The sequence below is a fragment of the Oxyura jamaicensis genome, chromosome 2, assembly GCF_011077185.1.
Source record: "Oxyura jamaicensis isolate SHBP4307 breed ruddy duck chromosome 2, BPBGC_Ojam_1.0, whole genome shotgun sequence".
NCBI classification, from domain to species: Eukaryota; Metazoa; Chordata; class Aves; order Anseriformes; family Anatidae; genus Oxyura; species Oxyura jamaicensis.
Window position 1 is genome coordinate 149,105,905 of NC_048894.1, and position 16,084 is coordinate 149,121,988.

At 39.7% G+C, this 16,084-nt stretch overlaps 1 long non-coding RNA gene across 5 annotated transcripts in view; it reads right to left on the reverse strand.

Annotated features, from left to right (window-relative positions):
- The window catches only part of LOC118162863, a 57,165-nt gene extending 42,367 nt beyond the window's left edge, over nucleotides 1-14,798 (reverse strand). Inside the window, exon 1 of one of the 5 annotated variants that reach the window (XR_004748676.1) lies at nucleotides 14,581-14,798. This is a non-coding gene — a long non-coding RNA (uncharacterized LOC118162863). Of the gene's footprint in view, nucleotides 1-460; nucleotides 1,112-1,178; nucleotides 1,342-7,693; nucleotides 8,332-14,580 lie in introns of those variants that run through there. The other 4 variants (XR_004748675.1, XR_004748674.1, XR_004748677.1 and 1 more) reach the window with 4 other exon arrangements.
- Nucleotides 14,799-16,084: the final 1,286 nt, after the last annotated feature.

Below are 16,084 nucleotides of genomic sequence, written 5' to 3' on the forward strand. Positions count from 1 at the left end.
AAAAAAAAAAAAAAAAAAAAAAAAAAAAAAAAAAAAAAACAGAGCTTCAGGGCAAACTGCATTCATAGTGTTACCCTTGCCTGGTTGAGACCACTGAACTATGAAAAATGTGAGAACATCCTTCCTTTCTTCTGAACTGAAGGCACTGCAAAGGTCATAATAATAATAATACATTTCTCTGATCACTGAAGCAAAATATCAAGGTCCAGAACAGTGGCTAGTATTAATATTTACTTTTCATTTCATAAGCAAAAGAAATCATATCATAACCTCCATAGTTTAAAAGAAACAGTTTGTTAATTCTGCCTCATGTTGAGTGTCTACCTTCCCATACTGTTGTATGGACCATCTTTGAGTTTAGTCTATCTAGCAGTCTGCTTGGGACCCAACCAGAAATAGTTTGTGCATATCAGCAGCTTCATAAGGTTTTCCCTGTGTGGAGGCCCATATACTGTGTTACCTATGGTGTAACTAGGGCAGTAAGTCACCATCTAGAAGGAGGAACCACATCCCAATGGGCACAGCATCAGAGCATCCCAACCAAAGGGGAGGAAAGGAGGTCAGCACAGCACTGGAGTTTACAGATATTCCCAAAAGATTGAGCCATGGGACATGGACGTGGCAGGTAGCAGGTTAGACATGCCCCCCCAAAAAAGGTATTATAACAAGAAGCAGGGCAGATTTGCCTCTTTATGGGTCCTGATCACCAGAGGGGTCAGCACCGTTGAGGGCTGTTTGTCTTCTCTGCAGAAAAAGTGCTCTCCTAGGCGGGCTGTGGAGCTGGGCCCACTGTGGCAATGACAGCTCCTCAACATTTATAAGTGTTTTTAAAAGCCCAGCCTAGAAATGCCAAATCACTGGTCCAGCTTTGCTGCAGACAAAATAAAATAGCTCTAGTAAGATAAGCATATCCTGGAAGGCTGGGATTTTCCAGCAGAGAGGGCCAAGTCTCTGTTGGTGGCAATTGGCACGGTTGTGCTTGACTCCACGGACAGGTGCCAAATGACCATAGTAGAGATTTTGGCAGTGGAACAGCAGTTGTAACAAATGACTCTGTGAAGCCTTGTGTGCACTTCAGCTAAAGTATTCCAGCCCTCCCTGACCCTCCGAAGCTCTCCAGAAGTGTGGGATTGTGCTTATCAGCATGAGCCAGCAAAAAGCCCATCAAGAAAGCTCACCTCCACCCTCAGCTGTGTGAAAGCAGCTCCCGCAGAGAGGAGGAACTCCAGCTACCTTTCCAGATGGCTCTCGTTGCTCTGGCTCCTAAGATACCAGCTTGGGGGAAGGAACCACACGTCTGGACCGGGCTCTTCATGGGGAAAGGTTGGCACAGTGACGGCTGCCACATCTGAGAACAATAAAACTACGAGTGGCTTTTGTTCTGGTTGCAATTTGAGAGGGCTCCCAGACAGTTATTCTCTTCCATCCATCTGGGAAATCAGTATTACAATGATCAGAGTGAGTCACAGCCAGGTCTAGGCTCACGAAGGGACATTAAAGGAGCTGCAGCACTTATAGTGGAACATGGCTTGTGCTTGGGCTGATGTGTTGAAGGAAAACATTTAAGAACAGGAATTTCTGGCTGAATATGAGAGGGCACTTCTTTACTGTGAGGTGACAGAGCACTGGAACAGGCTGCCCAGAGAGGCTGTGGAATCTCCTTCTCTGGAGATATCCAAAACCCAACTGGATTCTATTCTGTGCAAGGTCCTCTGGGTGATCCTGCTCTGCAAGGGGGTTGAACTAGATGATCTTCAGAGGTCCCTTCCAACCTCAGCCATTCTGTGATTCTGTGAATAGTCATGCCATTCTGACACCATATTGCTAGTGTGGCCTGTTCTTGATACAGCATTGTTCTGATATCTCCCATGCCCATGTGTTGTTTAGGCCAAATTGCTTCTTTCATTAAATCCCCCTGGAACTGGACTTTGTGTGTCACCAGATTCCCACAGATGTTTGGCTTGAAAGTCCTGGACTGGCAAAAGACATACAGGGCTAAGCCAAATTTTGCCTCTGCCTGGCTTAAATGTTCAGCTGATGCCAAATTTGCCTGGCAGATTGGGAAGTAGGGAAGGGAGCAGGAGCCAGGCTTGTCAGCACTCAGTCATTTCATGTGCTCACCCTGCTAGGTCAATTCTTAACTGGGTCATGCTGAAGAGTACAAAAATTAAGTGGAGGTGTACCCTTGTGCGGGTAAAGCATGGTGGCCCTCCACCAGTTAGTAGTCCCTGATGCTGTACAACCAAATAATGTATATTCTGCATCCTAAGTATACTCAAAACCTGAATGTTCCTGGGATTTCCCAGGTGCCTGGTAACATCTTCAGCTTTCTACCTGCTCTCAGCTGTCTGCTCCCAGCACCCAGTGAAGGCCAAGACTCCACAAAATAAATCTCAGTGTGATTTTATTGTATTTTCTTTAATTAATCTCTGCAGGGAGCTAAAGGCCATTCCTGCCCCTGGAACCAAGTCATTAGCTGGCAACCCAAAATTCACAGAAAGGAGCAACATTACAGTGGTAATGAAAACAAGACAAAACCAAAAAACTGTGAACATTTTTATTGCCTCTGGAGCCATCAGCATCCACAGAGCATACACAGAGCTGTCAGCAATGCCTCTCTTCATTTGGGACCCAGTCAAAACAAAGCTCCAAGTCAAATTTCTTGCCTGACCATTACATCAAGTTTTAGTTTCATTCTCAGCCATGGCCTGCCACTGATTACATTATGAAATTCATTAGGGAAGAGAAAATTGCAGTTATTTCCTTGATGGAGCTGAGTGGTGCTATTGCAGAATAGCCAGGAGCAACCAGGGGAAACATGCCCATTCAAGGCTGGTGTAATCCCACCAGGATCACAGCCAAGCAGTCACAGGACAAAGCTGCAATGTGAGAGATGCACTGACAGATCACAGGGCAACTTTGAGAAAAGGAGGATGTTTTGCAAGGCCTGAACTTTGGAGTCAGATTGAGAAACAAATGTACATAAAGGCCTCAAGGAAATTGAAAGAGTGAGACACCAACTACACTACAAAGGTTTTCCTGCTGCAGCTGTGTTATAATACAAGAAGCTGGCAGCATTTTTAATTGCTATTAGTGGTTAATTAGGAAACATGTCATTTCATATCACCCAATTCCCACCTCACTGTCATTAACCAGTTCGTTGCTTATCCTTCTCACAACAAATATAATATCAGAGCAATAATATAAATGTAGAGAGGCTGCTCTTTTTTTTTTTCTTTTTTTTTTTTTTTTTCCCCCAAAAAGTGTTAAATGGAAGAAGGTGCCAAGATCTCCATCACAGACTACCATCTTGCACACTAGCAAAGAAACAAATAATAAAAAAATCTCAAGGGAAGCTATGTTTCATTCCCACAGAGTGGTTGTGATTGTGCGCAGGTAGTTTTCACAAGGCAATGGTTTTCTTTGTGGGAATACTTTGAACAATTTCCCACAGAAAGGAGCCACTGTGCCGGAAAGTTTGAAGCCATAGGTTGAGCACCCCAAATTCGCAGTATGAAATGTGCCTGCATCGGTCCTGACTGCCTTGGATAAGAGCACAGTGTAATTCTCACAAACCACAACTGACAAGGTGCACTGGAAGATTGGAGGGAACTTGTTTCTTCTGTTAGTAACCACAGGAGTTTCTTGTGGTCGATAGTTCTGAGAACAGGAAGCTGGACAAGCCGTAGGTACGGGAGATTCTCGCTGCCTTTTGGGTTACCCACCCAGCCAGAGCCCAACTGATTAGGAGGGTATCGGAGTTACATAATGACTTTTCTGGGCTGCTTTACTGTAAAGATGTGAGGGGCCTCTTTGAAGCAAGGGGCGAGGGTTGTAAATAGCAAAACCACAAGAAATTGAATTTAAATGGTAGTGCAATTTCACAAATTTATGTAATACATAGCATATAATAAACTGACATATATAAGTAAAATATTACAAGTCAGTATCTAAAACCTACTGAATTTATTAGTGTATTTAGACTGAGAATTATGCTTTTAAAATGTCTGAAAAATTGCTTTGGATCCCTAGGGATTCATCTCTCCTAACATCAGACATCTGAAATATTGACATCTGTCTCTGAGCTAATCTCTGAGAGCTGCAGAAAAATAAATAAATAAATAAATAAATAAATAAAAAGCCCACAGAAAGAAATAGACACTTTTAAGATATTCTCAGGATGACACTTTTAGACTGTATGCACCAATTTTTTCACTGGTCTCCAATGGCCACCAAAAGTGTGTGTTTACTAGACCAGGTGTAGATATCTGTGTTTTAGACTCCTATATTTACCCACAGGAAGCCCATTCCAAATGTCCTAACATATGTTTAATAACAACATAATAATGGTAACTTCCAACAAAATTTTAATTGGAGCTGATTCAGCTTCCCTTAGTTGCCCTTTTCAAGTTTTTGTCATTGTAGGAGGCATTAGCCACCTCCAAATTCTTCATCAAATGGATGAGTTGTGAAGGATGCATTCAACAAAGGCCACTGAATTCACGTTTTATGAGGCCAACAGGTGTTGGAAGTCATTACCCTCCTTCCCAGTGGAGGTACTGCATATCATTTTCACAGCAAGGCTGTGATGTTGCTCAGGTGGTTTTGCAAACACAGCGGTTTTCTATGCTGAAGAACCGCAATCAACTTACCATGAAAATGACCATGAAGTATCAGACCACTTGAAAACAGGTCAGAGGAGAGTCAGGTTTCATACTCATTCCTGCCTCCTGAGACCAAGTGTGGCAACAGTTTCAGCATCATCCTTATATTTCTTTTCTTTCTTTCTTCTTTCTTTCTTTCTGTTTTCTTTCTTTTTTCTTTCTTTCTTTCTTTCTTTCTTTCTTTCTTTCTTTCTTACTTTTTTTTTCTTTTTTTTCTTTTTTTTTTTTCAAATAGGGAACTATTTTAAAAATACTTATATTTTCAGATGAACACTCAACTACCCAACTTCTTAAACCAGGGCTACAGGTTCTCCAGTGTGCCTCTTTCCTGCTAGATTCTGCATTCTAAAGGAAATTTGAGGCTTCTTCTATATAGCTGCTCCAGCATTAAAATCGTGTATGTATTTCAGATGACAACATTCATTAGACACTATCAACTCACATCAATTTGGAAGAAAACCTCCATAACTTCACTGGAGGTGGGAAATATAACAGAAAAGCTGCAATTTTGGGAGGTTTTGTATGATAATACTTTGAGAGACAAAACAGTTCTCCTCTGAGCTCAAAAGCTATTGAAGAGATTTTCTTGACACACTCTAAAATGATTTATTGCAGGTCAGAGGGCAAGCACAAGAGAAAAAGATCAATCACACAGGAAGAGATAAGTTTTTCCCTTGATCTCTCTCTCTTTCTCTCTCTCTTCCTCTCTCTCTTGAGCAAACATCTCACTTGTAAGATTTTAAAGATTACTTCAGGATTCTAATTTCTGCAGTCATCATATATTTTGGAGCTTGCTTAGATAAGTCAGTTTATGTCAGAAGAGGTGAGTTCATTGTTCTGACCTTACAAAAGCAAAAATCCATCCTACTCACTGTAGCAAATATTCAGCTGAGGTGCTATTGTGAATACAGTAGTGTTAGTGACTGGTAAAAGTTATCTGGGGATGAAGACAAAAATATAACCTAGTCCGCAGTACTCTGAAAGCACAACTGAATGGGATTCTCAAAGAGCTACATATTATAGCCCCACAGATGCCACACCAATTCATCATGATTAATGTTATCACAGGCAATCCCAAGGGCTGAGGTAATGATTGGCCACTTTTCATGAAGAGCTGTGAAATGGCTTTTTTGCTCTGCATGCTAGACACAGAAATCATTTAAGTGCAATAGATTGAGCAAAGCCGATTACCTTCACCTACAAAGCGTGCAAATGTTTTCTTTCTCTCTACTATTAATGTAGAATATTGTCCTTCCATTTCTCAGGGAATTAGCCATGCAGAGCCCATTGCCTGTCAGGAGAATAGCATGGCTGATGCCTCAACAGCAATACTCAAAACATATCTCTACTTGGTAATTTATATTTATAGTTCCGGCATACTGCAAGTCTCATATGAACAGAGGATACAATGATTTTGCATTCATTTCAATAACCTCAACAACTGGGATTGCTTTTATTAACTAGATATTATCTGCATAGCTGTAGTGTCTAAAAGTCATGAACAGAACTGAAGGTGAACTCTTCAAGAGACAAAACCTACTCCAAACTGTTTTGAACTCACGTCCACAAAAGAGCCATAGTATGGAAGGTATTGTAGAAGTCATGACAATGACCTGCCAGAAATCACAAACAGAAACAGCCACATAACAGCTGACTGTAGCAGTGAAGTAGGTCTAATTTGGCAATGTTGCTTCTGGTTGTGCTTCTTATTCCCACTGTCTTTTCCCATGTTGAACATCTATGGTGCTAAGCTCTTTCTGGCACAGGTCAGGTCTCAAGAAACACAGGTGAGGGTGTGCAAAGCTAGTTCTGGATACTCTGATGCATAAACAGGGTGCATGGTGAGATTCATCACCGATGATAATCAAGATGTATGAGCACAACCATGTTTCAAGCTCTCTTCCCGCACCCGTAGAGGATGCTCTTTGCTTTTGGCCCATACAGCACTCAGGCTAAGCAAGCCAGAATTAATCTCATTGGTTTCATTCAGATGAGCTGATACTAGATGTACAAACCTGGATTACTAAAACTACTTTATGCAATTAAATCCCATTTTTAGATGGTGTCATTAAAGTCTCCACTATTTTTGCCCTAGGTAGCATCTGGAACTTACTTATTGGAGTAACATCTGACATGGAATGAAATCACAACCTCACAAAAAGAGTAAAAAATAGGGAATCGTTAAGCAAACAAGAATTTTATCCAAAGGTTTCACTGATGCTCATCCAGAAAAGATTTCCAGGTCCAATCTGGCAGACTGGACATCCTCCAAAGAGCACAAGGCATTCTCCAAAACGGCTATTGGGCTACAAGAACTAGGAGTCATGGTGTTAAATGCCATTTCTTATGGTGTAGACATACTCCTGAGCACATTGTCCAGGGCTACCTGCAAATCTGATGGAGAGATGATCAACACACTATATGCTCTTTAGGGTGCAATACACCTCAGCCTAGTTAGACCCTCCAAATCTGTTGAGACAAATCTCACCTTGAACTCTATTGACTTCATTGACACATCTCCAAGGACTGTCACAGAAGTCTACAGCCAGCCAGCTTGTCTGCAGACAACCACTCTTAAAAACTGCACTGATTTGAGTCTTTGTGAAAGATGGAAAGGCCAAGTGAAAGGAAGACCACATGAATGCTGTTTTCTAAGAATTTGCTTTCCCCTACTCCCCTCAAAAATCAAGGTTATTGTGTTACTAGAAGCTAGGAAGGATTGAGCCAACACTGATTATTGCTTTATTGCTCTTCATATTACTGTAACAAGATGGAAAAAGGATCCCATGAGTTTCTATTGTATATCTTATCCACAACTGTGTTTACAGCCACTGCTCTCAGTGTCTTATTTTCTTCATGATAAATCATTACAGCCTTCCAGGAATGTTTCTTGTTACTGTATTTGTTCTTTTATTTATTTATTATTATTATATTTTTTGTCTGCTGGAAAATACATGAGTAAATAATTTATCCTCTTACATTTTCAGTAATGAAACAAATAATTCAACATAATCTAGTTAAAGTCTTACCTCCTCCATCTCCTTCAGATTTCTTCTGAAAGCTGTCTCTCTCCTAAACCTCAGCCAAATTAATTACATGATTTAACTACTGTCCAAATTCATTTGAATTGGTCTTGCATTTTTGCAATTTATTTTCTCCAGGCTATCTATATATCAGTAACATATGTGTATAACCAATTAGCTAAACTTGCCAGTAGAATGGAGCTATTCCTATCTCTTTCTGTCACCCTTGATATTTGGGTCACTCTGTCATGAGCCACCTTGGTCACCAAAATCAGATACACCACTCATTTTATCTGGACCAAACTTCTCAGCTCCCAGTGGAGTGCAGAGGCTGAGAGCTGAATCTAAATATCCTTGGACTCAATGGAAGTAACACCGAACAGATTGCATACAACCAAGAGTATTAGATTCAAGATGAGCTAAATTCAGCTTAACATTTGTGATGATACAATACATCATCAAGAGAAGCTACCTATATGTTTTCCTAGCAAGATCTGTAATTTGTCATGCATTGTTTGCAGCTGTAACAAAACTACAACAAAGTCTGTCCACATCCATCAGTGGCCATAATCACCCAAACGTGGTACTGCTGCTCCTTCAGTGCCTGGCTTTTTGAACACAGAACATGTCCTTTGACAACACATCTATAGTGATACAGCCATTCCCCTTTGTGGATGGTTAGTTAAGGGAAAACTGGAGAGAATTTTTCAATATAAAATTACATTAATAAAATTTCTCTATTATTACATGATGTACAACAGGTAGCAAGTGTGGAAACACATGGGGAGGGAAGAGAGCAGAGAGAGAAGTTAGTCACAGCCCAAGAGGAGCCCCTGCTGATTACTGGAGGGATTGCAGAGAGTGAGGGACAATTCAGTTCTCACCAAACCAGCCAGTGAAATTGTGTTAATGTGAATTAAAAAGAAACAGGAAAGAAAATTTTAAAAAGAAACAAACAAACAAAAAAAAAGGTAAGGTTGGGAAACAGTTGGGAAATGAAAGACTAAAATGGATTCACCCCGATATGCTTTCAATTTCAGTTGGTTTTGCAAAGGATTTTTTTATTCTTTGGAATATCTGAAAATCATTTTTTCAAGTGCATTCTTTTATGAGCCATAACCAAGAAAATATATGTGCTCCTGTGGTTTATCTTTATTCACCTCCATTAATCACCCAAGATAAATATTATTCACTGGACAGACACAATAGACTGAAAGATTGGCATGAACTCTTGATGATTTCATACTGACAGTAAAACTAAAGAAAACATCACTTGTGTATAATGATTTCATTTAGTTTTTGTTTGTTTGTTTGTTTTTAATATATCATTTTTTTGAGTATTCTATATTTCTCTTTCCACCTCTTACTTCTAACACATCTTTTGTATTTCATTATAATTCCTCATGAGAAGATCTGAAAGATTCTGAGGGCAGATTTTCCCAGATTTGCAAACACAGAACTTGATCTTCACTCTCAGGTGGTCCTCCAGGGACAGCTAATTTTACCTACAGGAAGCATAATCCTGATTCTATTTGCTTAAGACTCACACCATTCTGACAATGCAAGTAAAATAAATTGGTTATGGGTTTATCCAGTCTGTCTGAAAACAAAGAGAGGTCCTATTGTGCTTTCATTTTTAGTGTCTAAGATCAAAAATTAAATCTGTGCCACAGGAAAGAATAAAGCCTGGTTTCCTATTCACAGAGCTCAGCTCCCCCATAGGGCCACAAGCAGTGTGCGACTGACTGTTGTTCCTCAGGAACAGGGATATGCCTGTTCCACAGACCTTCCAGTGCCTCAGGGATCTTCAAAGCAAATTGATGGACTGAAAGCAGTGGTGTTATTCAGCATCCCTCACATCTCACTACAGCTTCACACATACATAGGGTCATAATCCAGATGCAAAGGGCCTTATCTCTTTCTGTACGCACTTGCTTACATACAACCTGTTCCATCTAAACTTCACTGCTCATACAAATTACATACATAATGATGTAAATCATACCACCATCCAGTGATCAAGGACTACATGATAACTACAGAAGTACAGTGTATAGTTTAGGAAAAGCTTGCAGGATACTATAGTCAGTGAACACGATGTTTTTACCCAGACATAAATACATGCAACATCACCAGCTCTTCTGTTCAATGAAGTCCATCTTAATGTAGAAAGGAACAAAGATAAACAGCAAAAGACATCAAAACCTATGTACAGTAGATAACATTTGGACAATCAGATGCTTGATTTGAGGCCCAAGAAGTGTTAAAATTTATTAATAATCTGGGTAGGATGTCCAATAGCATCTACAATTTCACCCTACCTAGTACCTTTAGAGAAAAAAGTAGAGAAGATAACCTGGCCTTCCTGATGTCTCCGCTAATGTGCAATCTATGACATTCAGATTTTCCTGACACACATCTATGGGACCTTCTTTCTAAGATGTATGACATGTCCTCACAGACCCGTCATCAAAATGGACGATCTTTGCTTCTCACATGGCTCTTGCTGTGCATGCCCCTACACAAATAAAGTAAAAGATAAAGTTGCAGATGTGAAGCAGAGCACCCATCTTCTCTTGGCAAAAGAGGCATGTCTATGGGAGGATAATACATACTACAACTTAGCCAGGATGCAGAAACTTGACGTATCTGTTCTTCTGAATAATGCAAAGAGATCTTCCATAAACATGAATAGTCAGAGCTCTTTTTTATCTCTGGTATGTTAGCTGGGAACTCCATCAGGTTTATACTTTCAGTGCCAGTCAGTGCAGGAAGAATGCTCCTGCTAAATCACTCTCCCCCTCCCAGAATCTCCTCTGTTATTCCCCAGAGACCAGAGCCTTACCTCACTTGACTTAACTTAGATTTATATCTTCTGATAGTAGTGAGTGTGCAAACACATAAAGTTGATAGAGTTTAATAGCTCAAAACATTTTTATTTGGAATTTTTTTATATATATGATCATGTCATTGATTGTAAACTACACTAAACAACAGCATTAAAAAGACTCTTTGATAGTGCAAAGACTGGTGCATTCTGTTTTAGTGATGGTATTGTCTACACCAAAACTTTTCAACATTTTGCAGTTACTATGACATTTTTCTAAGATTGGAATATACTGGCAATTTTTTGTCAAAACAATCTGGATTTGGGAGCTTTAATTCAGGGAAGGAAAAGTGTAAAAACCAAACAAATTAACTTGTAATTATACAAAATTCAATCAGTTTTTCCTGCGGGTAAAATTAAAAAGTTTATTGAAAAATAATTGTAGGGAAAATAAAAAAAAAAAAAAAAAAACTTAAAATTTCATAAGAGAATTTTTTCAGAATGATATACCATATTACCACTGCTCACATATCACAATACAAGAAAAAAAGAAAAAAAGAAAAAAAGAAAAAAAGAAAAAAAAAAAAGCTGAAAGGTATGGACACTTTTCAATCTAGATGTTAAAACCAGTAAGAATGACCAGCTGATCTCCCTTAGGTCAGTGTCACATATATATACTGCAATTAATTACTTTGCTACTTTGTCATCACATTCGTCATCACATCACCTCAAAGCAAACATCAGACTTTCCAGAGGAATGGAAGTTCCAAGTTTTCCCCAGCACAGATGTTGGTCAAACATGTCTGCTCGAATTTGTTTCCTCCAGCTTCCTGTACCATTGCTGGAAAGGAAGAGCAGGCTGGTTCCTAGTCAATACCAGGGGACGTGACCTCACCTGTGACAATGAAGGTAATACTTCCCTTGTGCCAAACTTAGATTTACAGAGACACATCTGCTAGAGAGATCTGTCATGGCAAGCAGAGGTTAAGGTTAAAACCAGCAGATAAAAGGTAAAACAGAGGCCATTCTCCTACATAGGCACAGAGGGACTTACTGACGCGGACAGCCTAGAGGGTTTTGAGCACTTGTTAAGATTGGCCAGCACAATGTGATAGCCTACTTCATCTGAGACTGCTGCAAAACACCATCAGACACCCCCTCTCATCAGAGATAAGGCATAATCCAAAGTTTCAACATAAATCTCAGAGAGCTTCTTCCCAAGGTAAGATGAGCATACTTCAATGAGCCACCACCGCAGTGCAGAGCAGAATGCTGAGGGCAAGGAAATGAGTTGCACAACCCCAGGGCTCACTTCATGTGGCCAGAGTCTAGTGGGAAGTAAAAGTGCAATTTTCATCTAGAAACTACTTTTATTTACACTGTTGCTTGCTGATACAGCAGTGCTACTGAGAGCTGAACAGAGCCATCTTGAGAAAGTTGTATGCTGTTGGAAAGTCTTAAGCAAACTGGAAAAGCTCAGCTAGAATATGTGTAAAGGCCTGGGAGGAGGAAGTCTCTGGAGGTGGATGCACACTCACACTGCTACTAACAACAGTGCAGCTGTTCTTTGTTCTTGTTGAACTACGAAGAAAGTATGTTTATGGAGAGCTGTAATTAATGTACAACTCCAGCTGTTTAAAAGGGAACTTGGAATTACCTCATATTCTCAATATGTTACTCCTTAAGAAACAGCTGAACCTGGACGTCCTTACCCGCAGGAGAGCCAGCGGTTAGTGTACTCAGAGCTAGTCAAACAAATGTGAATTAAGGTCACCTTAACTCCAAATGGGAGCTTCTGTCCTGGCATTTAGTTCCACTTAACAAATCCATTTCCTCTTCAGACCTTCCTTAGGCTTAAATTCATGTCCTCATCTCCTGAGATCCTGTGGTTAGGGTGGAGATAGGAAGAACTCATTAGTTTCAGTGAGTGAAATGCCATTGATCCACAGCCTTCTTTATCCTATTTGTCCAAATTTAGAAGCAAGCAGGGTTCCACACTGAACCAACTCCAGATTTATCCTAAAGCAGCCTCTATGTTAACATGTATATGTGTGACCCTTGCTCACTTTACTTGTGTATGATCAGCACCTTTGGTTTCCAGCCAGCTGTAGCCATGTGAGTTTTTCACATGATCTGTTACTTATTTACAGTATTAGAAAAGCATTGTGCATACATCTCAAAATGAGTCTGAACTCTCACAACCTCCTTACCCTGCTACACAGTTATTTGACTGAGAACATTTCATTCTCTCCACCTTACGCCTTCTCAGAGTTGAATAAAGAAGCAAACACCAAACACTCAGAAGAGAACACTAAATTTACAGTGACCTTCAAATGGGTTCACCCTAACCCTAGCAGAATCACCTGGCCCCTCCATATCCATCGACTGCAGACAGACCAGGCAGAGTTATGGGGTTAGCTCAAAAATAAAATAAAATAAAATAAAAAAGGATGGTGATCAATATGTTTGTCATTGACACTTCCACAAGAACAGCAAAGCATCATGCTTTCTCTGTAGGAGAGGTGCCCTTTATCATGGGCTGGAAGCACACTTCAGTTGCCTTATAACACCCGCTCTAAAATCTTTTTCAAGTGCTCACCACCTTCACAAAACTTATACTATGTCAGATTAATCAATGAAAAACTGAAAAAACAGACCAACACTTTGCAAATAAGGAGTAAAAATACAAACAAACAAACAAACAAAAGCCATACAGGAAAACCCTTCTCTTGGTACTGGCAGATTTCTGTCATTTTCTTTAGAAAATTCTGGGAACAAACATTCAATATGCTGAATTTGCAACTCTAAATAGTACTGTAGGTGGAGGTAATTACAAATGAGTTGTACCTAGAAACAGAGAACAAAACAAAACAAAAACAGAGCAAAGGACACAGAGCTGAGAAGGCCCCAAAATGCTCTCAACCCCCACTAAGTGATTGGATCAAGCTAGAAGACTGCCCCTTCATGAAGGCAAGCAAAGACACCAGAAAGGGTGACTAAAGGCAGCCTTTTCATTAGAAAAACACATACCTTATTTGATAACGTGCATGTAAATGAAGACCAAGCTAGCGATCAGATAATCAAGACATCTGAAAAAAGTCATCATTCTAGAGAGAATAAAATTTTTGAAAGACCTTATGATGGTGACTACATATATGAGAACTCAAAAAGATGAGAAAAAAGGCTGTTAAGGCTTTGAGAACAGAGTTGTGACTGTTGAGTCAACTCTGTCATTTGGAGGGCTTATAGAATCCTTAATTTGAGATAAAAAATATAATGGAGAGCCAAAACCAAGAGCAAGATTGCAGAAAATATTCTGACTTCAATTTGGAAAAGACAATTACAGCATAAGTGGAGAATATTACTTGCAGATTGAAAGCTCTGAAGGAAAGCAGGTCTCATTCAATGGACTGAGTTACTCAAAGGAGCAAGTTGAAGAAAATTAAAAGCTCAAAAAAAAAAAAAAACAAAAAAAAAAAAAACAGGTTGTATATAAAAGTTTGAAGGAAAGAGCGTGAAAGACTTCACAAAACGTGGAAGAGAACACAGACCAAATTGATTTCTAGACTTCAGACAAAGCCACTATAGTTTGTAACAACTAAAATAATTTTGCAAATGCCTGCTGAAAAGACAGAATTTACCAAAGTTGGTGTAAAGTACAATACCTCTACACAAGCAAGCATGATTTATTGTGGGAGAGATTCAAGAACTATCAAAATGGAACAGACCTTCACCTCTAACACTGGCTGAACCCTTGTTAGTTTTACTTTGAGTGTTACTGCACAGATCAGTGTGATACCTGATTTATGATACAGAGCGTGAAGACAGACCCTGACCCACCTATGCTCAGTTCAGATGGGACAAGTCACTCTTAAAGAGGTGCCATGCAGGTGTGATGGGAGACTCACCATCCTGCAGAGGGGAACTGCCCAGACCCTTCCTGCAAGCATACTACCCCCCCCCCAAAAAAAAATATATATATATAAAATAAAATAAATTGCTTTGAGTAGCAGCTTCCCTTTTTAAATTAAGAAAACTCACCTTGGATGGAGAGATCAATGCTTACCCACAGGCCTCCCCTGCTTTTCCTGGAGTCTCTAGGGAGATTTTTCTGTTCCTTCATGAGGCCTAACCAAACTCACAGTCTTAGAACATGCTGCAGCCTTGAAAACACCACAGCCTCTGCATCCATCTTTGCCCTGGGTTGCTCCCAAAGGAAAGGAGAAGGAAGGGGTCCAGGGATGGGAACAACATTCAGACAACCTGCATAGCAGATCATAAGTATATGTCTGAAAACCAAACCAAAACAAACGAACCCCCCGTCATAATGACATATGAATTGAGATAAAGCACAATATTTAAAAAATGAGGTTTGTATTTACTCTGGGAGAAGGACCACCTGAAGCATATCACAATGTCTTTGGAAGAATGCAGATCAGAATAGGACTGAAGAGAAAGAGAAAAATATAAAGTCAAATGAAGAGAGAACTATGTTAAAATATGGAAATTACAAAAGAAAACTCAATATGTCAAGGATATAGATAAATTCCATAAAGAAAACTGTGCAGATTAAAATGCTCTAAATAGTGCTGTAAAGAAGAGGTAGTTTAAAAAGATCAGAATAGTCAGAAAGACTCTTAACATCAATTTAAAATTATGGTTTCTGCTAAACATAAACTTCAAATCCACAATCCAATACTTATATTAATTTATTTGTATGTGCTAGGAAAAACTACCTACTCATTCTAGATTACCCTTTTTCATCCATAAACATAATTATTAGAGAATACAACCACCAAGTACACAATCTCACATCTAAAATCATCTTTGTGAGCCACAGCATACTGGTTGCAATAATAATGGGTCATGGATCACAGTTGGTATGACTCTGTTCTGAAAAACTGTGAAAAAAGAAGGAAGGGAGGAAGGAAGGAAGAGAGGGAGAGAGAGAAAATCACAAATGTACTGTTTTAAAGGCTGCTTAAAAGTCATGAAGACCTTAATTTCAGATCGGTATCCTCCAAACAGGGCTGCCACCTGCAGAGAACTTTTCAGCCCAGACGGGCAGATTATTTTAGGTAGTAATGTGAAATGCTAGAGCATTTTTATGGAAAGAAAAAAAAAATCTACTGTGATAGTGGATAACATGAATTTAATGGGGCCACAGGACACCAGACTAGTCCATTACAGCAGAGGACAATAGTCTCTTGTGAAGTAGCCTCCCTCCCACGAGGTGATCGCTAATGGAAGACAGACCTACAGCTTCCATTACAAAAAGAAGAGGGGAAAAAACGAGCCCAAACCCTTGACATCAAAACCAGAATCAACAGAAGTAAGGAATAAAGTATGGGAAGGTACTATGCTGAGCAAAACAGAGCTAAAACTCGTGAGATGCTTCAGACAAATGTAGGACAGAAGTGGCCAGCATGGGGATTGCTAGAGACTCTGTGAATCCTCATTACAAATGTCTATTTTTTCTGAGTGGTGGGAGTTGTTCAAGTAATTGGCTCTTTAGGAAGCTCGAGATAAAATATACCACACTCCCTCCCAGCATGTCTAAGTTAAAACCA